We start from the raw sequence: 23,256 nt of genomic DNA on the forward strand, positions 1-23,256 counted from the left end.
GGCTTAATTTTTTTCCTGGACTAGTTAATACTTTTCTGTTCTCATAATCTTGGCCATTCATTTTTATTGATCACATTTTTGACCTATTGAAGAGTATGTTAATATGGGATTATTTAAACCGAAACACAATAGTAAACAATCCCAAGTGGCTTAGATATGGAACACAAAGCAGTCATCTCTCTGCAACCCACAAACTGTGAATTACTAAAAGAGAAAAAAAAAAAAAAAACACGATAGACAATCCAGGCAGCAATTAGTTACTAAAAACAGCAATGAAACTGCATGATTTTCACAATACAAATGTGATTTTCAGTACTACAAAAAGACACTGCAGCTTCTTTATCTGGAAGAGGCAGAAGCAATTAGCTTTGACTTAGTACAGAATAGTAATTCAGTAAAATCCGAGACAAATATTTCTATGTAATGCACAATTTTAAATTCATTTCCTTAGATTTAATAAAAATAGATGAATCAACTATTTTGAAGGCTTAAAAAATAATATATTGGACCTCACAATCTCTTTCTTTCTATAATTTGAAAGACTAACTTGGTCTTGGTCAGGATAAGTGAACTTCAGTGGTAAAGGGTCACCCAGTAAATCTATAACTCATAATCAAATAGTAACAAAAATAGAATGGAGCTAAGCAATTCATTTAAACTCTTGTAAGATATTGACCAATAATGCCATTTACTCATCCTCATCCTAGCTTACAAGTGACCTTGTGATCAAAGGTTAAGGGTTCTGTATCTCATTATTGATCTACTAAGCCATCTTAAGTTGCACCTCCCCAGAGAATCTCCAGCTCATTTGATGGTTTTCAGTGTGTGGACTGGCTTTTAATTGGAGACATAAAGCATTTATACTCGAGAAACTGTCAGAGGCCTAACTTCAGTTCTGCTCTCTGAGATGCATTAGTGCTCATCAAATAGCAATTAAGAAATATTGTACTCCTTTATAATACTCAGTTCATTCTTCCTTCTAGAATTCTAAATACTATTGTTCTGTTAAACTATACCATCAGTTTCTTTTTAAGATTTATTTATTTACTTTAAAGAGTTAGAGAAAGAGAGGCAGAGAGAGAGAGGTCTTCCATCTGCTGGTTCACTCGCCAAATGGCTGCAACAGCTGGAGCTGAGCCAATCTGAAGCCAGGAGCCAGGAGCTTCCTCTGGGTCTCCCATGTGGGTGCAAGAGCCCCAGGATTTGGGCCATCTTTTACTGCTTTTCCAGGCCTTAGCAGAGAGCTGCATTGGAAGTGGAGCAGCCAGGACTCGAACCAGTGCCCATATGGGATGCTGGCACTACAGGTGGCGGCTTTACCCAATACGCTACAGTGCTGGCCCCTATACCATCAGTTTTGAATACCTAGTCCCACCATTTGCCTTACTTTCCTCCATGCCCTTCAGACACTTATTGAGAAATAAATCATAAAAAATTATATTTTTTGCTCTCTGGGAAATTTTTATGTCATGTTTCCAATGTATCATGGAGAACTAAATATATACTGCAAGATAGGTTATTTCTCTCTGATGGGTTAATGGATTTTTTTTCTCTCATTAATCTATAATTATATATGATCAAGGACAAAAATATTTATTAAGCTGAAACAAAATACAAATAAGAGTTAAAAAGAAAATCTTGGGGCTGGCACTGTGGCGCAGTGGGTAAAGCCACTGCCTTTGGTGCCGGCATCCCATATGGGCGCTGGTTCAAGTCCCGGCTGCTCCACTTCTGATCCAGCTCTCTGATATGGCCTGGGAAAGCAGTAGAAGTTGGCCCAAGTCCTAGTCCTCTGCACTTGCATGGGATACCTGGAGGAAGCTCCTGGCTCCTGGCTTCAGATCGGTGCAGCTCCAGCCGTCGCAGCCAATTGGGGGGTGAACCAGCAGCTGGAAGATTTCTCTCTCTCTGCCTCTCCTTCTCTCTCTGTGTAACTCTGACTTTCAAATAAATAAATAAATCTTTTTTTTTTTTTTAAAGAAAATCTTAGATTGAAGAGTTTGCTAAGATTGTGCTATGTATTATTCAAAGGAGTTTTTAATGGCTTTAAGAGTTATTATTTTGTGTAAAATGTTGGGAGTATGGAATAACTTCCTCAACAACTTCTTTATTTTTGACATGAGAAATTTTTATTTCTTAAAATAATTTAAAACATTAAAGGAAGAATTCCCTTATAGTTTTCCTTCTTAACTTGATGCTGTCAAAAATATGTGTAAAAAACAGAATTCAAAGCAAATTTTCGATTTTATGTTGGTTGAAAAATATTAAAGATCTGTTAATAGTAAATGTGGACAAAAGGAGTCAGCATGTAGGGAAGGGGCTAGGGAAAGGAAATAGAATCTTGCTTGTGTTTGATGAGCCACACAGGTATTATTTTGAGTTAAATGTGTTATATTAGCTAACTCTCACAATCACGCCAAGTATTCTCTTCTCAATTTGCTCATGAGAAGTTAGAGATGTTTAATATGTGTCTCCCTAAGGTAACTTATTAATAATTAATACAACAGATATTTATGCCCAATTATAATTCTTTACACAATCTGATAGTATTTTCCAAAATAAATACTGAATGAACATCTAAGTTTACAGAAACGGAGAGAAAAATAATTTTCAAATTATCTTAAATTGATTCTCAATAGTTTTTAACTTAGTTTTATTACACAACTAAAATATGATATTTCTGATAATCTAATGATTTCTATTAGTCTGAGTTTATGCAATTAGAGAGGAAATTTGTGTTTCTGTATGTTTGTTTTCAGTCTAATGATTACTTCCTTTTCTCTTTGGATGATTTTTTTCCATTCTTACAAACAATTGTAAGAGCAGATGTTGTCATCTATTTGCCAGCACATATAACATGCTCATTTTGTCTGTTATAATGGAGTCTCTAGAAAGTAGATGATCACATCCTCAACATCTACAGCAGTGTGTTGTAAACACTCAGCGTGTGCTCTTACACAGTAATAGCCTGTGTCAGCAGTGATGCAGGCCCTGATTTCACCTTCTCATAGCCACATAAGAGAAAAAAAAAAGCAATCTACAATTCAATACAATCTACAATGCAATGCATGTGTTCTAGGAACACGGCTTTGGAAGTTAACTGGAATATACTTTAAGTCATATTAATTCCCAGAATCCCTCCTAATAACAGAAATCTCCCGATTTGTACATCATCTGATTTCAAAAAAAATTTGAGGTTTTTAAAAAAACAATAACAGCCATATTGCACTCATAAACATAGAGTTGGAGCTATATAATAAAGGATAATGAACCTGTAGCCATGCCAGAACATTCTGAAATGCAAATAGATTGAAGTTAAGAACAAAATTTAGGTCTGAGTAGGCTTGCAGAAAAAGGAATATGAAAATGTAATTATTTATATAATTTTTAACATAAATGAAAGAGGCATATTAGCTTTTCAGGGAAAAAACACAATACATTTTGTTTTACTATTAAAAGTTCAACTTTATAGTTGAGAACATAAAGAACGTCCTGGTAAAGATGACCAAGTTCCTCTCATAAGGAAATGTCTGTATTGATAGTCTGTAAAACTTTCCTGTTGCTTGTTTTATATTTTTTACTTAAGTAGAGCGGTATGTTTAAAGTGAAATGGTGGCCGGCGTTGCGGCTCACTAGGCTAATCCTCCGCCTTGAGGTGCCGGCACACCGGGTTCTAGTCCCAGTCGGGGCGCCGGATTCTGTCCCGGTTGCCCCTCTTCCAGGCCAGCTCTCTGTTGTGGCCCAGGAAGGCAGTGGAGGATGGCCCAAGTGCTTGGGCCCTGCACCCCATGGGAGACCAGGAGAAGCACCTGGCTCCTGCCATCAGATCAGCGCAGTATGCCAGCCGCAGTGCGCCAGCCGTGGTGGCCACTGGAGGGTGAACCAACGGCAAAGGAAGACCTTTCTCTCTGACTCTCTCACTGTCCACTCTGCCTGTCAAAAAATAAAAAAAAAATAAAATAAAAAAAATAAAGTGAAATAGTGATTATTGTTAGTGATTTCTGCTTCTGGAAATATGGACTAGACACATTTTTCCTATTCCTCTTGCTAAGTGCATCTAAAACATCCTAGACATTATATGCAAAATAAACATAAGAAAACTGTTGCCCAGCGCTGTGCCTCACTAGGCTAATCCTCCGCTTTGCGGTGCTGGCACACTGGGTTCTAGTGCCGGTCGGGGCGCTGGATTCTGTCCCAGTTGCCCCTCTTCCAGGCCAGCTCTCTGCTGTGGCCCGGGAGTGCAGTGGAGGATGGCCCAAGTCCTTGGGCCCTGCACCCCATGGGAGACCAGGATAAGTACCTGGCTCCTGCCATCGGATCAGCACGGTGCGCCGGCCGCAGCAGCCATTGGAGGGTGAACCAACGGCAAAGGAAGACCTTTCTCTCTCTGTCTCTCTCTCTCACTGTCCACTCTGCCTGTCAAAAAAAAAAAAAAAAAAAAAAAAAAAAAAAAAAAAACTGTGCAGGGAGAGAAGGCAGAGTGGCCTGGTGAGCCAAAGAACAACACAGCATTGAGTTTCCTGGATTTACTTGTTTGTTTATTTATTTATCCTACTTGGGGTGGAGGGGTGCTCCTGTTTGGTAGTTCATTCTCCTCTGCTGGGACTGGGCCAGGACTGAAGTTAGGGCCAAGGCTGGAAGCTTGGACGTCAATGCAGGTCTCCCACATGAGTGCCAGGAGCCCAACTACTTCAGCCGTCAGCACTGCCTCTTGGGGTCTGCGTTAGCAGCAATCTGGACCCAGGGGTCAAATCCAGGCGCTCCAATATGGGTTGCGGACATTGTAACCATTAGATTAAGTATTCACTCCCCTGGGTTTTCTTTTTTCCTTGTATTTCCCTGACTAGGCACTGGGGAATTTGGAATTTGGAAAACTAGGAATACCAATGGACATGAATAATATTACCTCCAAGAATAAAAACATGTTCTCGCCCTTGTTTCCCTGCAGGTGCGTGGCCTCTGGATTACCCGCTCTCTGCTTTCCGGCCTGCACGCTTGCTCCACGTGGCTCATGGCCTGCTCTCTGCCTTTGCTTTGCTGCCGCACTAAGCTACCTGTGGCGCTCAGAACCACAAGTTTGCTCCACATGGCTTGTTCATGGCCTGCTCTGTGCCTGGTATGGACCCAACTTAGCTTCTTTCTTCCCTAAATAAATCTCTTTCTTCCCTAGATAAATCCTTCACTTGCCTGTGCATTCCTCTCACTGAATAAAAAGCTTAAAAACTGGGGCCAGTGTTGTGGCATAGTGGGTAAAGCTGCTGCCTGCAGTGCCAGCATCCCATATGGGTACCGGTTCAAGTCCCAGCTGCTCCACTTCAGATCTAGCTCTCTGCTATGGCCTGGGAAAGTGGTAGAAGATGGCCCAAGTGTGCTTGGACCCCTGCACCCATGTGGGAGATCCAGAAGCTCCTGGCTCCAGATTGGCACAGCTCCAGCCATTGCAGCCAACTGGGGAGTGAACCAGCAGATCGAAGACCCCCCCCCCCCACCCCGGCTCTCCTTCTCTGTGTAACTATTTCAAATAAATAAATAAATAAATAAATCTTAAAAGAAAAAAAAACTTAGGCCAGCGCTGTGGCTCACTTGGCTAATCCTCTGCCTGCAGTGCCAGCACCATGGGGTTCTAGTCCCGGTTGGGGCACTGGGCACTAGTCCCGGTTGCTCCTCTTCCAGTCCAGCTCTCTGCTGTGGCCTAGGAGGGCAGTGGAGGATGGCCCAAGTGCTTGGGTCCCTGCACCCGGAAGGAAGACCGGGAGGAAGCACCTGGCTCCTGGCTTCGGATTGGCACAGCGCTGGCTGTAGCGGCCATTCGGGGAGTGAACCAACGGAAGGAAGACCTTTCTCTCTGTCACTCTCTCTCTCACTGCCTAACTCTGCCTGTCAAAATAAATAAATAAATAAACTTAAAAAAAAAAAAAAACCCGACCAAACAAGCAAACAAAAACCTGTTCTCAAGGACCAAAAAAAGGTCAGCCTGCAAAAACAGAAAGCCTTTTAGGAAATATCTTTCTACTCCTATCAAATCTCTTAGGATAAAAATTCTACCCCTGCCAGCTAAGGCTGAATGAAGAGCTAGACTTCTATTTTGCAAGATGGTAATATGGGGCCCTCACTTCTGTCTCCCTGCTGTCGGATGTGTCAGAGAGTGTGAAGAGAAAAGCCAGAAATTTTCTTATCGAGAAGGCTCTACTGAATGTACTTCCTGAACTCTCTAAGAGCCTGCACAGAAAGGAAAGCGCAAGGCTGAGCCATCTCCAGAGAACTGGTTCTCAAAGGGCTAGAGATAAGGCAAGCAGTTGGAGAGATGTCGTTCAGGGTGTAGAAATCCAGTGTTAGTCTGGAAAGAAATGAGACCTTAATAGATATTTTTAAAAGATGACTTCTTGGGGCCAGTGCTATGGCGTAGTAGGTTAAGCATCCACTTAGAGTGCCCACACCTGATATGGGCACCAGTTCAAGCCCTAGATGCTCAAATTCCAATCCAGCTCTCCGCTATGGTCTGGGGAAGCAGGAGAAGATGGCCAAGTGCTTGGGCTCCTGCACCAGCATGGGAGACCCAGAGGAAGCCTCCTGGCTGCTGGCTTCAGGTCAGCCCAGCTCCAGCTGCTGTGGTCATTTGGGGAGTGAACCAGCGGATGGAAGGCCTCTCTCTCTCTGTGTCTCTCTGTCTCTGTCACTCTGTCTTTCTCTGTCTCTCTCTGCCTCTCCTTCTCAAGTAAATAAATAAATCTTTTAAAAAAAGGTGACATCTGACTGGACAGCAGAAGGAAATCTACACTTTATCACCCGTTTTTACTGCCTTTGTAAGGGAGGAACCTCCACCATAGGGCTATGGAGATGGCTGAACACATGTAACCCAATACCAGATGGATGAGAATAGCAGCAGTGTAGACAAATACTCATGGCACTGAGGGGGAGGACATGGTGCACCAAACAGGGCCACACAGGGATGTACTCAGGAGCAGGGCAAACCAGCAAGGTCCATTGGAGGCAAACTTCATAAAGTCAAGGGAGTGGGTGGCCCTGGCTTCCACAGCAGCATGCAATTGGCTTGATTGGATAATCTTTAGCTGGCCAGAAACGGAGAGCCTCTGCTCAGGGATCAGCAGGAACTATTTCGGGTCCCCTTGATAAGGAGGCTTCCTGAGCTAGGAGGCCTTATCTGCTGGAGCAGAGTAGGGAGAAGAACTTGTGGTTAGGACACATATTTGACAATGATAGAAAATATTTGAGCAAAATTACCAGCCAATTGTACCTCATTGATATTTATGGAGCAAGCATTAACTGCAAAATATATACTATTCAAATGCACATGGAATGATTATTGAGATAGAATGTATGCTGCATTATGCACTATTTCTCAGTGAATTTAAAAGGATAAAAATCATAGCTATATTATTCAATGAACACAAAAGTTTTATGTTATAAAAGCATATTAAAATTCCCTATTTAGAGAAGGAAGAAACATAACTTCTAAATAATCCATGTGTCAAAGATGAAAGCAAAGGGGAGGCTTAAAATATTTTCACCTGCAGGCTGTTGTTGTTATATAGCAGTTTAAGCCACTGCCTGTGATGCCAGCATCCTACATGAGTGACGGCTGCTCCATTTGTGATGCAGCTCCCTACTAATGCCCCTGGGAATGCAACTGAGGATGGCCCAAGTAATAGGGTCCCTGCATTCATGTAGGGGATGCGGATGAAGCTCCTGGCTTCTGGCTTCAACCTGGCCCAGCCCCAACTGTTGTGGCTATATGGGGAGGGAACCAGTGGATGCAAGATTTCTCTTTCTGTATCTGAGAGAGAGACAGAGAGAGACAGAGAGAGACAGAGAGAGAAAGAGAGAGAGTTCATCCAGTGGTTCACTCTCTAAATGCCCAGAATTGCCAGGGCTGTTCCAGGCTAATGCACAAAACTCCATCAAGACCTTCCATGTGGATGGTGGGAGCCCAGTTACTTGAGCTGCCTGCCAAGGTGTGCATTAACGGAAGCTGGATTAAAAGAGAAGTCAGAACTTGATCCCAGGTACTCTGATGATGGATGTGTGCATCTCAAGCAGTGGCTTGACCTGCTGTTCTGTGCTACTAATGTTTTTTTTTTTTTTAGTTTTATTTTTCCTGCTTCTATTAGTTCTTGTAAGTTTTTAAGGATGGATTTATCCATTTCATTTAAAATGTATCTAAAAATAAAAAATAAAATAATAAACTTTAAAGAAAGAAATGTAAGAAAAGGTATTCATAGTCATGGTATAAAGAAACATTTCTTTGATTAGTACAAGGAAAGCAGGAATCATTTTAAAAGCTGATACACTAAATTGGAAAAACATAAGTTCATCAAAAAGAAATGAAAAGGCAAGTGGTGCATAGGGAAAACATAATATGAGTTTGGATACTTGAACAACTCCTCCATCCAGAATATAAAAATAATTTGTATATAAATAATAAAAGACAATTAATAAATTGTCAAAAGCCCTAACCAGACACATCACAAAGTTGTACAAATGACCAACTAAATCATGAAAAGATGTCCAGCATCTTTAGTTATCAAAGAGAAACAAAGCAATTATAAATGTAACCAGGTGTAGTTTCACACTCATTAGAAAAGTACAGCATCAAATGTTGGAAAGGAATGAAGCAATAAAAACTCTTATACATTTTCAGGGGAAGTTTAAAATACTACCACTAACCACTTTGGAGAATCGTTCAGCAATATAAAGTTGAAACATATGTCACCCATGACACAAGAATTCCCTCGAAGTATTTATACAAGAGAGATAAAAATATACACCCACAATATATTTGTTGGGGAATATTCATAACAGTCCAAATGTCGATCAAGAGACTATAAGAAACAAATACTGGAATATTGTACTCATACAATGGAACACTATGAAATAAAAATGGGGCCGGCGTCATGGCTCACTAGGTTAATCCTCTACCTGTGGCGCCGGCATCCCATATAGGCGCCAGGTTCTAGTTACAGTTGCTCCCCTTCCAGTCCAGCTCTCTGCTGTGGCCCAGGAAAGCAGTGCAGGATGGCCCAGGTGCTTGGGCCCTGCACCTGCATGGGAGACCAGGAAGAAGCTCCTGGCTCCTGGCTTTAGATCAGCACAGTGCTGGCCGTGGTGGCCATTTGGGGGGTGAAACAACAGATGGAAGACCTTTCTCTCTGTCTCTCTCTCTCTCACTGTCTATAACCCTACCTGTCAATAAAATAAATAAATAAAAATGGATGATTACTGTTGCATGCAATAACATGAATGAACATCAAAATCAATTTGTGGATGGAAAATAATGTCTGCTACATTTCTATTATATGAAGTCCAGGAGAAGACATATTAATTTATAGTGCTAGAAATCAGAAAATATTTTCTCTGGAGTTGGAAGAATTGATTGAAAGGAATATGAAAGATCTTTCTGGGTTGTGGCTACTGATATATGGAATTTTCAAAACCTAATGAACTGAACACCTAAGAGCTGTGCATATTATTGTACATAAATTAGATATTTTTAAAGTTAAAAAACCCTAATGAGGTTGAAATAAAAACATTTGCCCTTTTCCAGAATTGCATTGATCTTTCTTTTTTTTTATTTATTTTTTAAAACTTTTATTTAATGAATATAAATTTCCAAAGTACGATTTATGGATTACAATGGCTTCCCCCACATACCGTCCCTCCCACCCACTACCCTCCCCTTTCCCACTCCCTCTCCCCTCCATTCACATCAAGATTCATTTTCGATTATCTTAATATACAGAAGATCAGCTTAGTATACATTAAGTAAGGATTTCAACAGTTTGCTCTCACACAGAAACATAAAGTGAAAAATAATAGATGATTTTTTTTTAAATGATGATGAAATCAGATCAGACCTATTGTCATGTTTAATCCCAGTGAGAGTCAAGTTGGGAGTTGATAATTTCTTTTTTTTTTTTTTTTTTTTTTTTTTTTTACAGAGGATCAGTTTAGTATACATTAAGTAAAGATTTCAACAGTTTGCACCCCCATAGAAACACAAAGTGAAATATATTGTTTGAGTACTCGTTATAGCATTAAATCTCAATACACAGCACATTAAGGACAGAGATCCTACATGAGGAGTAAGTGCACAGTGACTCCTGTTGTTGACTTTACCAATTGACACTCCTGTCTATGGCATCAGTAGTCTCCCTATGCTCCAGTCATGAGTTTCCAAGGCTATGGAAGCCCTCTGAGTTCTCCGATTCTTATCTTGTTTAGACAAGGTCATAGTCAAAGTGGAAGTTCTCTCCTCCCTTCAGAGAAAGGTACCTCCTTCTTTGAAGACCTGTTCTTTCCACTGGGATCTCACTCGCAGAGATCTTTTGCCAGAGTGTCTTGGCTTTCCATGCCTGAAATACTCTCATGGGCTTTTCAGCCAGATCCGAATGCCTTTAGGGCTGATTCTGAGGCCAGAGTGCTATTTAGGACATCTGCCATTCTATGAGTCTGCTGAGTATCTCACTTCCCATGTTGGATCACTCTCCCCTTTATTTATTCCATCGGTTAGTGTTAGCAGGTACTAGACTTGTTTATGTGCTCCCTTTGACTCTTAGTCCTTTCATTATGATCAATTGTGAACTGAAATTGATCACTTGGAATAGTGAGATGGCATTGGTACATGCCACCTTGATGGGATTGAATTGGAATCCCCTGGTATGTTTCTAACTCTACCATTTGGGGCAAGTCAGCTTGAGCATGTCCCAAATTATACATCTCTTCCCTCTCTTATTCCCACTCTTATGTTTAACAGGGATCACATTTCAGTTAATTTTTAACACTTAAGAATAACTGTGTATTAATTTACAGAATTAAACCAGTCGTATTAAGTAGAACAGACAAAAAAACTACTAAGATCTTTCTTAAATCAAATGTACAATCTTCCCTTTGTCATACAACAAATCTAACACCTATATTCTTCTGAAGAGCAGAGATCTAAATTTAAGGCAAAAAGTCAACCTAAACTGAATTGATGTTTACCAAAAAGTTAATATGCTTAGAATATGAAATGAAGGGAAAAAATACAAAAGAATGTAAGAAAAAAAAATCACATTAGAATCAGGACTAAAATCTAATTTCTAAGACTTAATCAGTAGTCTTTCAAAAAATAACTCTTCATTCAAGTTCTCTTATAATAATAAAATATCAGTTAAATATAGAGCTTGGAAGATTTTTTAAGAATTCCATTGAAGAGGAAAGATGGTATGAGTTATTTTTTTAATCAACATGGGCATTTACAAATTTACTTTTTTTTTTTTTTCACAGAATTAGACAGTGAGAGAGAGACAGAGAGAAAGGTCTTCCTTTTGCTGTTGGTTCACCCCACAAGTGGCCGCTACCGCCAGTGCATTGCGACTGGTGTGCCGATCTGAAGCCAGGAGCCAGGTGCTTCTCCTGGTCTCCCATGGGGATGCAGGGCCTAAGTACTTGGGCCATCCTCCACTGCACTCCCGGGCCACAGCAGAGAGCTGGCCTGGAAGAGGGGCAACCAGGACAGAATCCGGCGCCCCAACCGGGACTAGAACCCCAGAGGGCCGGCGCCGCAGGCGGAGGATTAGCCTAGTGAGCTGCGGCACCGGCCATACAAATTTACTCTTAAAATAATATTTATAGAAATTCTTAAGTGTCAAGGATATAAGTTTTTAAAAAGACAGCAACAACAAAAACCTAGTTAAGTAGATGAACAGCAACCCAACGGTTCTTTTCTTTTTTTTTGTCACAACAGAAATTAAGAAAGACAAATTAAGAGGCTATAATTCACCCGTATCATTGGAATTAAGGAGGAATGTTCATTCTACTGAATGTGATTGCACCACAATGACATCTATGGTAATCTTTGTGACAGGGTTACTTTCTTCAGCAGTGGGAAGGTAGTTCAAATATGACTTCAATTTAAACAAACATAGCCTAAATTCGGAGTTACCTTGGCTGCTCTCATTAGAAAGAAGTTTAGGAAATGACCAGACGTTATAAACAAACGTTATATTCAGGACAAAAATCCAAAAATGTCCCATAAAGTACTTTACATTCATCTGAAAGCTTTTCAATAATTTTTAGTGCATAAGTTAGGATACTCCATTCTTTTATGAGCTGTATTGTTACTGTCCAGTTCGCAAAAGCCAAATTACAAGTTCAAAGGTAGCCCTACACCAATGGATTCAGTAGACAATTGGCATCAGTCCATCACTGAGTTGAGAAAAGTGTTCAGTCCTCTCTTCTGGATTCTTCTTCCAATGACTACATGGATCACTGCCTACGGCTGTTTTATACAATGTACAGTAATAGATTAGTAAGCATAGTTACGTCATATCACGAAGCCAGAGCCACACATCATCAGTCTTCCTCTTCACTTCTGTTTCATTTTCCCTCTGCCATGGCGACAGCCTGGCCTCACCGATCACTGCATTTCTTTGGTCTTCAGGCAAGCTAAGTCTTACTCTAAACACCAGAAAGCCTTCTGTGTGACTTACCTTTCTGTAAATTTTTGTTGGACAGGTAACAAAATCTCTGCATTTTTTCCTCCTTATACCAAAGAATGGCAGATAAGTACTGATTGATTCCCTCCAGATAATGATAGTAATTAACTCTTTGTGCACTGATTTGATGCTAAGCACTCTATTAAGTGACACATAAACCCCATTATCCTGTTTATTTCTCACAATCCCCGTTGTAGCAAAAAGTCAAGTAACTGCGCCCCTCGCGGCAGCTGAGACCTGTCAGAACTGTGGTTTAAACCCAGAGATTAAACTAAACTCTCTCCTCCAGGGAGACTTGATTTCTTGCATTCATTTAGATTCTTAGTGATTTTCTTCACACGTGATTCAACTTCTGCTACTATGTTAGAAAACTGACAAAAACAGCAAGCCTAAGGTGTTTCCAAAAGAAAAGAAAGCAGTATATGTAAACACATCCATTGTTCTCCCCCGGGGTTTCTGTACCCAGAGCAATCAGAACACCGATAAGATTAAACCAGCAGCAAACCATGTCCAGAAGATTTCCAGTTTACAGTACAAAGTTTGTTGATTTAGTAGTTAACTCAGTCTATCAACTAATGTGCCAAAAGCGATAATAACATGGTAACAATTTTCAACATGAATGCTTTCCTTCTGGCTATTTTCATCTCTCTTGTTAGAATCTGCCAGAAGATTTTCTCCACGTTCAGTTCACTCTTAATAGATTATAAATACCACACATTTTAAAGGAAAAGTTAATACTGTTTAAAGGAAAAAAGTCATTGTATGTTACACACAGTGCTCTACTATAAAAACTCAAAACAGACCTGTAATCTCACTAGAAGTAGCAATAGAAATATTTTGTTTGCAACAAATCAGTAGAATTTTAGTTTTTTAAAGATCACCAGTGACTCTTACCTTAAAATTCTTTGCCCATCGATACAACCTAGAAATCAACATGTGGAAATCTCTTGTGAGTCTCTGTAGGCGGGCTCCAAATATTCGCTTATTTTTCAGAAGCAGAGAAAGCAGAGATTAAAGGGGGGGGCGGGGCAAACCACCCTTACAATGGCCTTGTCACTATTCCTTTATTGAATGCTTAGCAACAGAGGTCCAGGGACCTAGAAACTGAGATGCCTGGGGCACTGACCCCCAGCCTGTCTCTTCTCCTTTCTGGGTAGCTTGGGAGCCTAGGGCTCTAACTGAAAAGAGTTAAACATCCTGAAAGTTGAGCTAGCACCATGATTAAAGTGTTCAGAGTAATGCATGGCTGAATTTTGTCAAAAATACTGATGGTATTATAATTTGGTAATTTGTAATATTTATACCTGTATAGAAAACAGGTATAAGATAGAAATCTTATATGTTAAAGATTTAGCCACTTCATTCTACCCAGTTAAGAAAGAAAAGGAAAAAATAATGGAAGCTGGGGTCAAATATTCCAGTTCATTGATTAACACTATTGGTGTGATGCTGGATTGCATTTCTGAGAGTTTTCATAGTTATACACAGTGCAGTGATAAAATCTCCAGAGCTCATCCCAAAGTTCCTTCCATGGCTTCTTTAAGTGGGTGGAAAGTGAGTTCATGGGTGTCTGTGTCGGGGAGAAACTCTCCCTGGCAGGATCACTTTGCACTCACTCAGCAGCTATCTCTGTTGCATTTGTCACGTTTCTGCTGTTTAGTAAATAGTCAATGCTCTCTAGATTGTGTGGCTGCGGACTGTGCTTTGTTCATCTTTTTAGTGCCAAAGGCCCAATCTTGTACATGTAGATCAATAAATGTGTTGAACTGAAGTGACTTCCTTTCTTTTCCTTTTTTTTTTTTTTTTTGTAGCTCAAAAGTACTTTTTGTTTTTGTAGCTCAAAGTAGTGGAAGCGGTGACATAGGCTTGAATTCTCCCTCACACGTATCTTACACATGGACGCTTTCTTCTCTCTGATGAGCGGAGACTCCCCAGCTAAGCACATCGCTCATTGTTGGGGAAGTCTCCAGATTTTAGCACATTCAGATCTCCCTGCCTGAAGCACTTTTGAAAGTTTAGACACATATGGGTAGAAGTGCCATTGTGTCTGGATCTCGGTGATTTCTTTTCTTTTTTTTTTTTTTTTCTTTTCAGCATTCTGCTTTTAAGAGACACAGAAGAAAAATAAGGTCTGTTTAGGAAAAAAAAATCAGAGAATGTTGTTCTTTTTAGGAAATGAATCAGACATTCTATTAGTTGTCCTACTTTTATGAAGTGGGTAGAATTCTAACATACTTGTACTATCATACATCTCTCACATAAAATAATATTTTATCACAGAATTCTCTGCAAATAACTAAAAGTTACTAAGTTTAGGTCTCCTGTATGTGCAACTGGCCTCTCTTATTTAGAGTCAGAGCCTGTAGCTTCTTAATCATCGAATAAATACATTATTCCATCACAAGTAGAAGAATGAGTCGTAAGTAAATCAAAATATATTTCTTTGACCCTAATATTTGGGTATAATCTCATATAGAATTTTAAAGAGGCAGAGAGGGAGGGTGGGAGGGAGAGAAGAAGGGAAGTGTTATTAATTTATTAGAATTGTGTCTATAAACAACATTGAGTATTTCTCTTTGTATTAATACCACAATAACATTGATGAGAATTGTGTTGCTGTTATTATACTTTTGCTATAGACCCTGAGAATCGAATGCATCAATAAATTCCTTAAAAAGGAAATAAAGTTAAATAAAAAGGTGAAGATATTTAAAACAATATTTATGCATTAAAATAAAAACATAAAATTGGGGGTCAGCACTGTGGAACAGAAGGTTAAGCTGCTGTTTGGGATACCAGCACCCCATTCCGAGTGCCATTTCAAGTCCCCATCACACTGCTCCCCAATTCACCTTCCTGTTAACCTGCCTGGAAGCAGCAATTAATCTTAAAAAAGGTGCTGGTTTTGGAGTCATTGTTTCCACTTATAAAAATAAAATTATTTTCATAAAAACATCCAAGCAAAGTCTGTGAATTCTACAGAGTACTGTGTAGGTATGGCATACAGTATCACATCAGACAAAATTGAGTTTGCTCTGTGTAAATTATTTTAATAAAGTTAATAATTTACTTAAATATTACAAAAAGCTTCAAAACTCTTAGGAATACTGTATTACTTAGTATATAGTATGTTATACATATGATATCAGTGTAGTAATTTTTAAAGATTTATTTATTTATTTGAAAGGCAGAGTTACAGAGGAGGGGAAGAGAGAGAGAGAGAGAAAGAGAGAGAGAGAGGTCTTGCAACCTCTGGTTTACTCCCCAGATGGCCTCAACAGCCGAAGCTGTGCCAATCTGAAGACAGGTACTTGGAACTTGCTCCAGGTCTCCCACCTGGGTGCAGGGGCCCAAGGACTTGGGCCATCTTCCAGAGCTTTTCTAGGCCATAACAGAGAGCTGGCTCTGAAGTGGAGCAGCTGGGACTCGAACCGGCACCCATACGGGATACTGGCACTAAAGGCTGCTATGCCATAGTGCTGGCACCTCAATGTAATATTTTATATATTTATAGTGTATATACTATACGTTCATATGTGTATTCATTCATAATACAAAATATGTGCATAAGTGGCTGACACTGTGGTGTAGCGGGTAAAGGCATTGCCTGCAGTGTCTGCACCCCATATGGGTGAAGTTTCGAGTCTTGGCTGCTCCACTTCCAATCCAGCTTTCTGCTATGGCCTGGAAAAGCAGTAGAAGATGGCCCAAGTCCTTGGGCCCCTGCACCCGTGTGGGAGACCTGGAAGAAACTCTGGCTCCTGGCTTTGGATCCGTGCAGCTCCACATATTGTGGCAATTTGGGGAGTGAACCAGCAGAGGGTTAACATTTCTCTCTCTCTTTCTGCCTGTATGTAACTCTGCCTTTCAAACAAATAAATACATCTCTAAAAATGTGCATAATTTATTATACAGTATGTATACATGTATTTACCAAGTAATTCTAATACAGGGTGAAAGAAGGAGTTTCTTAAAGAAAAAAAATGCACTTTAAAGAGCAAAATATGTAAAGAACCCTGGGAGCTGGTCAGAGATTTCTTCTCACCCATTCATTTTTAAAATTCATAGAGAGGGAGAGAGAATCTCTGCATGGAAAAATGAACTTGAGGAGGCAAGGAATTTTTTTGGTCACATTACAGTGTTTCTAGAATGTGGCACTTTCATGTGCTTAATAAATAATTGTTGAGTGAACGACAGGTTTCTTGAAGCCTTGCCAGTCCCACAACATTGTTTTCTTTACTGCAGCCAGAGGTAACTTACGGAACATGTTTTTCACATGCTGTGCGCCCCTTAGCACTGACCGATCTTCGCACTCTAATTTCCTTCCCACCAGCGCTTCCCTTGCGATGTATGCCCCAGGCTCACTGGCAGTCTTGAGTTCTCCAACTTGTCATATGGTTGAGGAACACTTGGGGCACCTGCCTGGAAATCCAGCTTCCTGTCCTTCCCAGGGCCACTTCCTTCTCGTGGTTCATTCTCATCTTATATGGCCCCCTCTTCCCTATGAGCATCTCCTTGGAAGAAATGTTTCACAATTGCTTATTCATTTGCTTTTTTTTTCTATGTATTCATCTATATTGTTTAATAACTGCTATGGTTTGAACAAGATTTGGCTCCCAGACTCACATGGACATTAAACCCCACGTCATCAATTGATGGTACTAACATGGAGAAAACAATCCAGTTATTGTGGTTATAAGTAGGGTCTAATAGGAGGGCCTTAGCTCACGGAGATGAACTATGAGAAAACAGTTTTCTGAAGAGGGTTGGGGATAAACGGCCGAGCTGGACCCAGTTGTATTCTCTGCCTCCTGGCTTGGCATGTGATCCTTCCTGTAGGTGTGCTCCCTCCCGCCGTGCACTGTCTGTACCACCTCGGGACTCTGCCAGCAAGATCACCGTCACCAGATTCTGAACTAAGGCAACTCCCAACTTTAAACTGTGAAGCCCCGAAATCAAGAACCAAAGCAAACATTCAGGAAAGTGAAGACAGAATGGGACAGAATGGGAGAAATTATTTGCAAACTATGCAACTGATAAAGGATTGATAACCAGAATCTACAAAGAGATCAAGAAACTCCGTAACAACAAAACAAGCAACCCACTTAAGAGATGGGCAAAGGACTTAAACAGGCTTTTTTCAAAAGAGAAAATCCAAATTGCCAACAGACACATGAAAAATGTTCAGGATCATTAGCCATCAGGGAAATGCAAATCAAAACCACAATGAGGTTTCATCTCACCCCAGTTAGAATGGCTTTCATACAGAAATCAACAAACAACAAATTGTGGTGAAGATGTGAGGAAAAAGGTATCCTAATCCACTGTTTGTTGGAATGTAAACTGGTGAAGCCACTATGGAAGACAGTATGGAGATACCTCAGAAATCTGAATTATTAGAGAACATTGGGGAAACCCTAAAAGATATCAGCACAGGCAAACAGATCCAGGAGAAGACCCCAGAGACACAGGCAGTCAAAGCCAAAATTAACAAATGAGAATACATCAAATTGAGAAGTTTCTGTACTGCAAAAGAAACACTTGTTTTCAATCATTCCCTCCAACTGAGTCATTAAATTCCATGATAGCAAATGAACGTGTCTATTACATTCATCTCTTTTATGCTATTGCTTAGAACAGTATCTAACATACAGTTGGTGCTTAATAAATAATTGCACATGAATGAATGAAAAGTAACCTCGGACTCCAATAGTGCTTTATCCAACTTGCTCTTTAAACATTTAAACCTTTCTGCCTGGTATTAGAGTTATTTGGAATATAACTGAAAAGTTACGTTCCCCATATGGCCAGGGCAGTATACATTTTTGTTATTTCCTTTTTTAGCCACCACAGCATGAGCGACAGGTGTCCCTGTTTGTGTACCAGTCTGCTGCTGTACATGCTGTGATGTTGTAGCTAGATGCTTCCTCAGAAACGAATGATTTATTATACAAACCATTGAACTGAAAGCAGCCTTCAACTCCTCTTCTTCAGAAATGATCTCAGCTGCAGAGAGCTATGTCACACAATGGTGCACCCCTCCCAGAAGCAGCCTGCAATAATAACACATTAATAAACAATTATAGAGAAGTTACCTTTTTTAGACAAAATTTTTCTGTAAGCATGCCTAAGACAAAGTGAAAGAACAGAAGGCAAGTCTATCTTAACAATGGGACTTTATTCAATGGTACTGATTTAAATGACCTTGATTAGGGCTATAAAACATGTATTCTGTTCTTGTTGTGCTAATTTTCCTCTCTACTATAACCATTTATACACTGTTACATGCAGTTAGTAAGGTCTAAGGAAAAATAGGCTGCTCTATATAATCCTCTAAGAGCAAATGCCACCAAAATGATTCAACTTCAAGGAGAAGTAATCATACTAGAATACAATTGTCTGTTTTTTGTTCTTGATATCTGTTGGTTCTTAAGAAACTAGTGTGAGGCTGGTGCCGGGGCTCACTAAGCTAATCCTCCGCCTTGCGGCGCCGGCACACCGGGTTCTAGTCCCGGTCGGGGCGCCGGATTCTGTCCCGGTTGCCCTTCTTCCAGGCCAGCTCTCTGCTGTGGCCAGGGAGTGCAGTGGAGGATGGCCCAGGTGCTTGGGCCCTGCACTCCATGGGAGACCAGGATAAGTACCTGGCTCCTGCCATCGGATCAGCGCGGTGCGCCGGCCACAGCGCGCCAGCCGCGGCGGCCATTGGAGGGTGAACCAACGGCAAAAGGAGGACCTTTCTCTCTGACTCTCTCTCATTGTCCACTCTGCCTGTCCAAAAAAAAAAAAAAAAAAAAAAGAGAGAGAGAGAGAGAGAGAGAGAAACTAGTGTGAGTAAATTGTAATGCAAACTAAACTTTTCATCTGACAGTGGAAAAAAAATTGAAACTTGGTACTATTAAAGTGAGTTGGTTTACATCAGAAATTTCATCAAGGTAAACTATTCAAAGTCCATCAAATCTGGGTCCAAATCCTGACTCCATCATTTATTCACATAAGCAGTCTTCAAAAATTTCATGGAAAATGTATATTATGAAAAACTATGAGTGAATTTCAAACATTTTTACACCAAACAAATCTTATTTTCTATTTGCAATTTTTCATGAACTTTGTGAAGTGTCCTGATGATCTCAGGAATTTATCTCAGGTACCTGTACCTGTTTCCTTATCCTTACCTCTTAGATGCAGACATTAATAACACTTTCTTTACGTGTCACAGGCCAGAAAAAGACTTGGATCTTTCATCCTTTCCTAATTCTTGATATCATTGTCCTTATTTTTAAAATTATACTATTGACACAACACATCTTTTAAAGTTATGTCCAGGAGCCCACACTCTCCCCTAACTAGCCATAGTCCAGTCTACTCAATATTTCCCCATCTCTCCATGCAAAGCTGAGATATTCAGTTAAGAAAAATGCCTCCCTCTTTTTTATTTATTAACTTGTTATAAATCTCTCCTTAAAAAAATTGAGGTACGGGAGCCAATCCTGTGGTGTACTGGGTAAAGCTGTCGCCATGGGCACCAGCATCCCAAATGGGCACTAGTTTGATTCTTGGCTGCTCCGTTTCTGACCCAGCTCCCTGCTAAGGCTCCTGAGAAAACAGCAGAAGATGGCCCAGGTCCTTGGGGCCCTGTACCCACATGGGAGACCCAGAAGAAGCTCCCGACTCCTGACTTCAGCCTGGCCTAGCCCTGGCTGTTGCTGCCATTTAGGGAGTGAACCAGGGGGATGGAAGATTCTCTCTCTCTCTCTGCCTTTCAAATAAATAGTTAAATCTTTATTTAAAAATGAGGTATGATTCATGTGCTATAAAATTCACTTTCTTGAAGTCTATAGTTTGTTGGTTTTTATGACATTCACAGGGTTGTGCAATCATTGCCACTATGTAATTCTAGAATATTTTTCTCACCCTGTAAAAACATCCCATTCCCAATTACAGTCCCCACACTGCACCCCCTGCCCCCCTGAAGCCCTGGTATCCACTAATCTACTTTCTCTTTCTATGGATTTGCCTATTTTATGCATTTCCTATAAATGGGATCATAGAACGTGTAGGCTTTGGCATATGGCTTCTTTCACTTGCTGTGTTTTCCAGGTTCATTCTTTTTATTTTTTTCATACATTAAGCATTTTATTATAAATCTCTTTGTAAAGCAAAACTGTAGCCATTTCATCCTAAGAGTCTAAAATTTAATCTCTATATAGAATAAGGTGTTTATAATCCCTTGATGAGCAAAATTAGTTGTTTTGTGATACTCTTCTCATATCCTCAAAGTAGATTGTAGAGCAGCATTATCTAGTAAGATGGTTTACCAGTCAGTCACATGTAGCTATTTAAAACAGTCTTCAGATACACTAGCTATCTGCTTGTTCTCAATGATCATATGTAGCTTCTGGCTACTACTGTATGACATAGATAGAGATTTCCATCCCCACAGAAAGTTCTGTGGGGTAGCATTATTCTGGAGCCCTGAAAATTTAAGAAATACTGATTTTTCTGCACCTAACTGTGCCTTGTGAGTAAGCTGGTTAGCTACTGCCATTTAGGAGTGGACATTTAGTGCAGCAGTTAAGACACTGTGTGGGACACCTATGTCCCAGATTGGAGTGCCTGGGTTCGAGTGTCAGCACTTCCACTTCCTATCTGGCTTCCTGCTAATGTATATCCTAAGAGGCAGATGATAGCTCAGATACTTGGGTCCATGACACCCATGTGGGAAACCAGTTTGGACTTCTGAGGTACTGACCTCGGCTTGTTCCAACCCCGTTTGTTGCAATTACTTGGGGAGTGAACCAGGAGGTGGAAGATCTCCCTGCCCTTCAAATAAAATGAAAAGAAAATAGACAGTAAACAAGGCAAAATATCTGAACCTTAATTCTCCTACGAATTTCCTTCAGCCCTACTCTACATTTCCCACAGCTCAAAGCTTACTATCTGCAGGTAATTTCCTGCAATTTCTCATTAAAGTTCCTAGTTAGTTATTTACTTTCTAAAGATCTGCTACAACCCAGAAATTGGTTTTATTTCAGATTCTGTATTACTCCATTATTGGGTTTGCTTAGGTTAGATGCTTACTTTAACTCCTTGTTTTAGGTAAAATGAAATAGAAATAAAATGGACAAAACGCTAGTATTTTGAGCTTAAAAAGTTATTTGAGCTTATAACTCTACTTGCACATTCATTCACTAATACTTAATTAGATAAGAAAAGGGCATGTCAAATAATTCAAGAACAGAATGAACAAAGAAAACATCCTCAAGGAGGAAATTATCATTATTGACTTTATTTTCTCCCTTCTTTTACAAATTTAGATGTTGCAGTCAAGGACCAGTGAGAGTATCTCCATTAAATGTTATTCAAGGTCCTTCCAATGTGATGTTCTTTATTACATTTTTGCCATGACACGCCTATTTTATCAGCTCTCCTATATCTGATAAGCATTTTTAAGGTAACCTTTGAGTACAAAGCATTTAGAAGAATCTAATAAACTAAAAACTATTTCCTCAGTACCTAAGTAAACTCTACCACCTGAATTCTGAGAGCCTTCAGACACTTAAAGATATAAACAGAATTAAAATAGTAAGCTATAGATTCATGCATTTTTGGATTAGGTCATATAGCCAATATGTTTTGTTATTCAATCTTTACAGAAGTATGCAACTCATTTTCTAAAAATGGGCTTACTTCCTAGTCACTATAATGAACATAATAATTGCCAGATGACAGTCTAAAAGACCTAACACATACAATACAAGTAATTTTTCGAATAAGGGTCAAATATAACAATGTGTAGGATCAAGTCAATCTATTTTTCAACAGGTGACTTCAGTAGCTGTAACAGTTTGTAAAATGCATTCAAGATAATTTTATTTGCTCTTCTTAAGCATTAGCTGACATTCTATTTAGAATAAAATGAAACTGAATTATGTGTATACCAAATTCTGTAATTCTTAAAGATTTAAAAGGAAAAGTTAAGCCCTCTAGCAAGAACCGATATGGCATTTTAATTTTACAAAGTAGAAATATTTATGATATCAAGGAAAAAATATAAAACCTTAACTATGCAGAACATTTTAAAATTGTTGAAGAACTGAAATTACCAATATAAACCAGTAATTTTTGGTGTGTCCATTTACTCAACAGGTTTGAATAACCGTATTACATATGCACCATACACAAATATCAAGTTTTAAAAAAACAGAACACTGAATATTTAAAAAAGGTTATTGTGGCCTTAATTAAATCCTTGATTGAGTTGGCATTTTAGTAACTTTCAGTTCTTCAAAGTCATTAACATCATCACTGTACAGTAGTGAAGAAAAAATTGTACAATTTCCAGTATTATACAAGAAACCTTATTTTAGGCATTTTCATTTTCCTTCCTATACAATTAAAATAAAATGGGGGCTAGTGCTGTGGCATAGTAGGTAAAACCACCACCTGCAGTGCCAGGATCCCATGTGTGCGATGGTTCGGGTCCCTGCTGCTCCACTTCCAATCCAGCTCTCTGCTATGGCCTGGGAAAGCAGTAGAAGATGGCCCAAGTCTTCAGGCCCTTGCACCTGCATGGGAAGACCCGGAGGAAGTTACTGGCTCTTGGATTTAGATCTGCGTGGCTCCAGATCCATGCAATTCTGGCTGTTGTGGCCAATTGGGGAGTGTATCAGCAGATGGAGGACCTCTCTCTCTCTCTCTCTCTCTCTCTCTCTGCCTCTCCTTTCTCTGTGTAACTCTGACTTTCAAATAAATAAATAATTCT

Source organism: Oryctolagus cuniculus, chromosome 8 (assembly GCF_964237555.1).
Source record: "Oryctolagus cuniculus chromosome 8, mOryCun1.1, whole genome shotgun sequence".
Classification (NCBI taxonomy): domain Eukaryota; kingdom Metazoa; phylum Chordata; class Mammalia; order Lagomorpha; family Leporidae; genus Oryctolagus; species Oryctolagus cuniculus.